Raw genomic sequence first — 8904 nt, 5'->3', positions numbered from 1 at the left:
TTCTGTTTTGACTCTGTGGTGTAGGTATCAATATAATATTTGTATCATAGAAAAAAATTTGTAAGAACCCTTATTTTCCTAATTTTTTCAAGAAGTTTCTGTAATATTAAAATTAGTTATTCCTTGGATGTTTTCATAGAATTTGCTTGTAAAATCCATCTGATCCCAGTATTTTTTTCTTTGATTTTTTTTTTTTGAGATTGGGTTGTATACATTACTTATTTTTTGTCCAGTTTGAACATTTTACACTTTTGTGTTTCAAATGTCTTATGATTTAGGAGGAGGAATGAGAGCAGTGCATTGTAATAAAAACATTTTCCAAGTCAGCAGACACTTATTGGAGTCCACTATATACCAGGCACTATCCTGGTGACAAGGAATACAAAGACAAAAAGTGATGTAACTATTGGAGGAGGGAAGATGATAAGAAGACAAATAAATTTGTTGCTAAGTTGAGTGTAGTGAGCAAAGGCAGGATTCAGACAGAGTGCTCTAGAAAAAATTTGAGGAGAAACATGGAGAGAGAAATCTGTCTGTCTGGAAAAGATCAGATGGAAGTAGCACCCTGACAAGGCAGAGATAAAGAGGGAATATTTTCAGACATAAAAATTGTGCAAATGCAGATGATGGGAAACAGGAGGTGGAGGTCATAGATGATGAATTGATATAAAGAAATGGCTGGGATCCTGTTTGGCCAAATGTAGCATGTCTGAAGTAATCTGGAAAAGTAGCTTAGTCATAGGCTAGAGAAGGCCTTAATGATTACATAAAGAGTATAGAAATGCTAGTCTAGGGACTTTGCATTTTATTTTATAGACGAGTGTGCCACTCAAGATTTTTGAGTGGGAGAATGACATATTCAGACTTGTAGTTTAGAAAGATAATCTTGGTAGCTCCATAAACAATGGACTGGAAAGGAAAGATGCTGAAAGAAGGGAAGGAAAGACACTGGTAGAATGGAAGGGAAGATCAGCTAGGAGACTATTTCAATAGTGAAGGCAGGAGATGATGAAGGACTGAGATTGGATGCTGGAATTTTAATGGAGAGAAGGGGATGGATGTGAGAGATTAGGAAGGTACACAACTGTGGAGTCTTCTAAGGATAAGACCTTGCTAATGATTGAATATAGAAACTGAAAGAAGAAACAAAGAAGACCTTGTAAAATGTAGACAGTAGCTACAGTGTAAGAAGAATAGCAATGGAGGCACCTAGAAGTTATCAGAAGACAAAATTTAAGAAAGGACTCAGAAGAAATGATTGCCTTGTTGTTCCATCATTTCACTTGTGAAACCATTTAGGGTTTTCTCTTTATTCTAAACATATTTTTATATTCATCATGTTGGACAAAAAAAATCAGATCAAAAGGAAAAAAATAAGCAAGCAAACAAAAACAACCAAAAAAATGAAAATAGTATAATTGGATCCATGATCAATCTCATAGTTCTCCTCTCTCTCTCTCTCTCTCTCTCTCTCTCTCTCTCTCTCTCTCTCTCTCTCTCTCTCTCTCTCTCTCTCTCTCTCTCTCTCTCTCTCCCCGAAAATGACACTTTCCATTACAAGTCTGTTGTATTTGTGTAAAGAATTCTACTGAGTAATCTCAGTGAGTCTCAGGCATACCTTATGTAAATTTGTTTGCTGAGAACTTTGGAACATGTTCCCAGTTATCTGACAGACTCTTAGGAAGCATTAGAAGGGTTGCTCACTCTCCTGGTGCCTTAATTAATGAATATCCTTATGAAGATGCCAAACTCAAAGAGATTCATCAAATGTCTGTGGCTCAGATGAAAACTGCCTGGAGTAAACATAATCCTTCTAAAGGATTCTCTTTGGTGGGTCTCTTGTGGGGGAGCATACTGTACCTGATGGGGTTGTTCCATCTCAAGGGTCATGTATCAAATGAGAATATTTAGTGTAGTGCTTTCTTTATTCTCAGCCTATAAAAACCCCTTGGTGGAAAGGGATTTTGAGAATTCAGTTAGGAAGCTTTGAACTACTTGCCTAACAACCTCCCACTTGCAACTTTGAATAGCTGTGACCCTGGATTCTCCCAGCCAAGGAATTCAGATGTTGGCGCTTTCTTGTAGTGGTGATGATGTATGTGGTATGATTGTCTATTTGTTTCTTATATTGTCTAGCTGAGTTCTGTGTTTGTTAATTGCACATTATTTTTATACTAAAAGTTTTCTCTTTTCTTATATTTTGTTCAAATCAAGGTTCTGAGCAGTAATAAACTTCTGTATTTCCTCTTTTTAAGTCTGTGTCTGTTGAATGCAAAATTCTCTCTGAACCTAGGTCAATCCTACAAATTGATTTGAACCATCCCATTGTTGAAAAGAGCCAAGTCATTTGGGGTTTTCTTGACAAAGATACTGAAGTGGTTTACCAATTCCTTCTCAGCTCATTTTACAGGTGAGGAAACTGAAGCAAATGGGGTTAATTGACTTTCCCAGAGTCAAGTTGTAAGTGTCTGAGGATGGATTTGAACTCAGGATTCTGACTTCAGGGTTGGCACTCTATCCACTGCACCACCTAGCGACCTGGACATATCTACTTATTTGTTGTTGTTATTTATTATTATTATTATTATTATTGTTTGCAGGAATTTATTTTTAATTCTATATGACAAGTTCATCTAGCAGAAAAAATCCAGTTCTAAAAATATTTCCAATAATCACTTTCTTAGAATAGCACTTTTTCAAAGATGAATAAATGCCATCTGTAAAAGCATCACTCAAAAAACTTCTTTTTTTTTTCTTTCTTTTTTTTTTAGGCAATTAGGGTTAAGTGACTTGCCCAGGGTCACACAGCCAGGAAGTGTTAAGTGTCTGAGACCAGATTTGTACTCGTGTCCTCCTGACTTCAGGGCTGGTGCTCTATCCACTGCACCACCTGGCTGCCCCTCAAAAAACTTTCAAGTTAGAAAGTAATCTTTTTTTTTTTAATTCAGGGAAGTTAATCTACACACACAGAGACACATATATGTATATATGTAATATATACATATTATAATATGTAATTGTAATTAAAAAGAAAAAGACCAAGTAGCCTAAAAAGGACATAGAGGCATTATAAGTCAAGAAAATATATTTAGCTGAAAAAATGCAGGAACCAAAATACCAAGTGATGAAAATCAATAAAGATAAATATCCTCATTGGAATATACTAATAACCACTTGAATAGAGAAAAGACATAAAAGTATGGGGAACAAATCACAATCTAGCTACAGAAGAATTACTTAATAGTAATGGTATAGCTTAATTAACCAGGGAAAACTCTGTTGTAGAACTTATTCTTTTCCACAAAGAAAAACTGGTAACTGAGGTAGAAAATACAGGAACCTTGGGAGAAAAGGGGCATTTGACCTAAAACAGAGTTTGTAGTATGAGGAGAAAGCTTCTAATGTATGACATGCACCTTTGATTTTAGGAAAAAAAATTTCAATTGTTTGATTAAAAAAAAAAAGATGACCTAAAATTTGATAGAAGGATAGTTAAATAATAGTGGAGACAATATTAGTCCTGAAATCAGGAATATCTGAGTTCAAATCTAACTTAAGATTCTTACTAGCCCATTGACTGTGGGCAAGACATTTAAATCTCTGACTCAGTTTCCTTATCTATAAAATTATCTGAGGATAGCCTCTACTACCATGGGTTATTGTGAGGATCAAACAAAGTAGTATTTAACATAATCTTCATCACATAGTAGGTATTATATAATGTTGGATATTATTATTATAGAGGAATGAAATCCTTGGGAATGGGAAGTTTCCCAGAATTTCATCACAAAAGGAAATAATTTGATGAGGAGAAGGAACAAAGGGGTAAATAAATAAATGAGTGAAAAAAGCACAAGGAGCTCATATTCTAATTAATAACACCTAAATAAAAGTTCAGCTATAGGGTAAATAAAAGTCTTATATGGCAAAGTTCAGGGATTCTTGATTTCTATCAACTGATCAGAGACCAAAGCGGCAGGACAGATGTTTTAGATTTGGAGGATCTCAGAAATCATGTCAGGATAGTTGGGAAGGGACTTTGGTGTCCAGGGGCTGGATGGGAGTGAGGGAAACAAAGGGAGTTTTTTGAATGGGAGTAATGTGGATAAATAAGGAACTTAGCAATTAAATTAGAATTTAAAAAATAGTACAGAATGTATAAGCAAAGGCAAATTATGGACTATGAATAGCAAAATGTGGAATAGTCCTGTATTGGTCAAAAAAGAGTTAAAGCTCAAAATGACTTTGAGTGGGTTTGGAAAGAGTAACAAAAAGGGTTTTGTTTTATTTTTTAAACATTTTGAGAAAAAAGAAGAGGAAAGAATGAATGGGATGCTGGTAGGCATGGAGGTTGCTGTATGGGGGAGGAGTGTATGTGTGTTGGTAAATGTTTAAGAACTGGTTCTCTGAAAAAATAGACTCACAACATGAATTCCAAGAATGAAGGGCTTCAAGTGTGTGCTAGATGAAGATCAAATTAAGGTATTTGGGTAGATTAGAGTAGAGAAGACAATACTTGGGTCTTGGGCAGGGGAAAATAGGATATTTGAAGAGATGCCATCATAAGAAGCCATATTAGATTTATTTCCTTCCTTCCTTCCTTCCTTCCTTCCTTCCTTCCTTCCTTCCTTTCTTCCTTCCTTCCTTCCTTCCTTCCTTCCTTCCTTCCTTCCTTCCTTCCTTCCTTCCTTCCTTCCTTCCTTCCTTCCTTCCTTCCTTCCTTCCTTCCTTCCTTCCTTCCTTCCTTCCTTCCTTCCTTCCTTCCTTCCTTCCTTCCTATTCTTTGTGACATCATTTGAGATTTTCTGGGTAAAGAAAGCAGAGTGGTTTGTCATTTCCTCCTCCAGATCATTTTACAGATAAGTAATCTGAGGCAAACAAGGATAAGTGACATACTCAAGGTCCCATAACTAGTTAAGTGTCTGAGGCTGGATTTGAATTTGGATCTTCCAGACTCTTGGTTTAGCATTCTATCTACTGAGCCACCTAGCTGCCCTAATAATTAGCATAGTCCCGTCCTTTTATACTCACATTATTCCAGGGATTCTGAAGAACAACTTTCTTTTCAACATAAACTTAAAAAAAATACTTCCATCTTCCAGTCTTCCTTGAAACCTAGCTCTCTTTTGCTAATACTACTTCTTTCTCTATCCTTTCTAATATACCTACTCTTTCTCTTCTATTCCTCACCTACTGGTCATGGTAGGGAAGTTGGAATATTCTTCCCTATCTTCCCACTTTTAGACTTTCTGGTCCACCATCGTCACTAGTAAACAACTTCTCATTCTTTGAAGTTCATTCTATGCATAATCATTATTGAATCTAGATGGTCTTCTTCCTTCTTCCAGTGAATTTAATGCCTAGTTCTGAGATTTTCTTGCCTCCCCATTTCCTTCCCTCACACTGGGGTACTTCATACATACATACATACATACATACATACATATATATATATATATATGTATATATATATATAAATATATATATATATATATATACACATAAATATATATGTTCCCTTATACATTCTTCCTTTCCAGTTGCTCAATCTACTCAATTCCCACGATTTACTCTTCTACTTACCTCAGCTACACAGATGGCAATATCCTTGATCTTGACTGTATCTATGTGTTTCCTTGTCCACAAAATTCCTTTATCTTCTTATACTCTTTTAACATTCCATCTTTCCTTATGTTTTGCAACCCCCAACCCTGTTCTTCATCCTCACCATGATCTCCACCTTTTACTTCTTTCCCAAGACATCACTCCTGCACTGGTCATATCTGCCTTCCTTATCTTAATACTTTGGTAAATCAACTTAACTCTATTCTATCTTCTTCTCATTAATCTCTTGCCCCCTTGTCCTATTATGGATCATATCCTGCCAAAATTCACTCCTGGATTGTTCTCACCATTCACTTCCTTTGCTCTTATTTATATGAGCTAAAGAAAATCATGAAAGTGTGCTGAATGGGTCCACTACAATATGTTGCATAATTTCAACTGGGCTATTGGTGAAAAAAGCAATTATTCTGCTTCTCTTTAACTAATTTGCTATGATATTCTCCACAACAGCTGTTCTAAATTTTTCCATCTCTTTTAAAGTCTTTCCAAAGATGACCTCCTCTCATCTTCTATGCCAGGACTTTGCCTCAAGCTTCCAGAAAAACTAAGAAAAAACCATGAGCTCTCTCTTCTCTTTTTTCCGCTTTCACATCATTCTGAGTTCTTGTCCCACTATTTCCTTCACTCTGGTCTTCCATGAAGAAGTGGCCTTTTTCTTTACCAAAGTTAACTCCTCTCTCTCTGTCTCTCTGTCTCTCTCTGTCTCTTTCTCTGTCTCTCTCTGTCTCTTTCTCTCTCTCTGTCTCTCTCTCTCTCTGTCTCTCTGTCTCTCTCTCTCTCTCTCTCTCTCTCTCTCTCTCTCTCTCTCTCTCTATATATATATATATATATATATATATATATATATATATATATGTAAAACCTTGACCCCATCTCCTTCCATCTTTTCCAGCAGATCACCTCTACACTCTTATGTTTAATTTCCTTCCTATGCACCACTTCATTTCCTGTTGCCTACAAATATACTCATCCTTAAAAGCAAAAAACAATGCCCCCCTCTGCAAAAAAATCTCCAAACAAATCAAAACCAACTTTGCCAGCTCTAACCATCCTTTCTAGCTAACTTTTTTTTTAATCTCTCCATCTAAATCTTGTTGTAGTCCATTTTCATGGCTAAACTTAATAACACTCTATACTTGGTGCCTTTGCTTCTTATTCAATTGAAACTCTTCTCTCTAAAGTTATCAATAATAATGTTTTAATAGCCAAATCTAATGGACTTTTTTCAGTCTTCATCCTTCTTGACATTTGTTCAGCATTTGACACCATTGATCACATATTCCTTTTGGATACTTCCTCCAGTCTAAGTATGTCAAATGTCTTGACATTCCCCTTCTAGTCATCTGATCATTCCTTCTCAATATCCTTTTAGATCATTCCTCAGGTTCCAGGCTACCTTTGCCTTCTTTCTCCTTTTAGCCCTTTCCCTGACTTTCTGGACTTCAAAACCATGCCTTCTCATCCTGACTTCTTCCCTCAGCATGGGGGGACTCTCCTTGCCCTCTAATTGCCTATTTTCCTTCTGGTCTCCTCACCCTGGAATGTATCCTCCTTTTCCATCCTCCTCTGTGCACAGTGCCTGGCACATGGTTGACTGCTTTTAAAAAGGCTTTGTTTTGTTTTTAAACTAATTGACATGTAAAAAGAGTACCAGGAGAGAGCAATGTCACTGATATCAGCGGCAGAAAGAATATTCAGGAAGAAGGGAGTAGCTGAGAGTCAAATGCTGCTGAAAAGTTGAGGACTGGTTATGAGAAAAGGCCACTGAGTTTTGTGAATTAGCAGCTCATTGTTGATTTTTAAAGTGCTCAGTTTCTGTATGGATAGTGGGAACAGAAGTAAGATTGGTGGAGTGTTGAAGAGTGAGTATGTGATGAGAAAGATGAAGTATTTAGATAGAAAAGGATCTATACCTTTCTGGAAGTTTGCAGTGAATGGAGAGAAAAGAGATAATGTGAGAGCTGGAGGGTGTAGCAGAATCAAAGGAAAGTATTTTTTAAATTAGTTTTTCCTTTTTTTTTTTTTTTTTTTTAAAGGACAAGACCTGAGAATGTTTATAACCAAAAGCCAAAGGAGAAGAAGAAGGGGAATGAAAGATACAAAAATCACATGGTGGGGTGGAAGCAGGGATGGATTTAGATTGGAGGGAGTTAAGTGATCCCAAGTCTGACATTTACTGCTTGTTCCATCTCAGGTGAGTCATTTAATCTCATTAGACATAAGTTTTTGTCATCTGTAAAATGAAAAGATTGACCTTGACTCCTGTGGTCCCTTTCAGCTCCAATTCAAGATTATTCTTGGCAACGAGGATGGCTATCTCATCTTCTGGAAGGAAAAGGAGGAGAGAAGAGGGAATTGATGAGGGATGGCCTCAGTCTTCTCAACAAAGAGGGAGGCAGTGGTCTGGTAAGGACAAAAGGATTGTGCACACAGGGAGGAAGGATGAAGAAGGGGAGATAAAGGGAATTAAATGGGGGAAGGGGACAGTGTAAAGAACATTGGCCAGACCCAGAGGAATAAACTGACTTTTCCAATGCCAAATGAGCTGTTAGTAGCAGAGTTACAGGCTAGAATTCATGGCTCTGGGAACAGACTCTTTTACCCAGGCATTGTTGAGGATACTAGATTTGGGATAGAGTTGTGACTGTGCCAGTTACTAAGTCAGTCAATTAGTTGAGAGGCTTTGAGCAAGTCATTTAATAACAATTCAAATCTCTTGCACATTAAGGTTTTCTTCTCCCAATCCTGTGAAATAAGCAGAGTAGGTAATATTATCCCCCTTTTATAGATGATCAACCTGAGATTCAGAAAGGCTGTGACTGTCTAGGGTCACCCAAATTATGACTTGTATCTAGTCTCAACTCTAAGTGCAGTGGTGCGCTTTCTATTATATCAAGGTACCTGATAATCTCATATTTCTATTGCCTTTAAGATTTAAAACTCTCCATACAAAAATAGGCTGGGAGAGAGATAGTGCAAATATTATTTCCCTTATTTTGATAATAATAACAACTAGCATTTATGTGATACTTTAAAGTTTGAAAAATGTTTTACAAATATTATCTATCCCCATAGCCACACCGGAAAGTAGGTGCTATTATTATTCCCAATTTCCAAATAAGAACACTGAGGCTTTAAAAAGCTGAAAGGTAAAGTGTTTTGCCCAGGGCCATAGAACTAAGTGCCAAGATGCAATGTTTGGTGGTTACCAGGGCCAGGGTCTGACTCCATCCCAGAATTTACCAACAAATAAGCATGAGAACAAATGCCACAGAGACT

Source organism: Sminthopsis crassicaudata, chromosome 3, assembly GCF_048593235.1.
Source record: "Sminthopsis crassicaudata isolate SCR6 chromosome 3, ASM4859323v1, whole genome shotgun sequence".
NCBI classification, from domain to species: domain Eukaryota; kingdom Metazoa; phylum Chordata; class Mammalia; order Dasyuromorphia; family Dasyuridae; genus Sminthopsis; species Sminthopsis crassicaudata.
The sequence above is the reverse complement of the archived record's forward strand: the minus strand, read 5'-3'. Positions refer to the sequence as shown.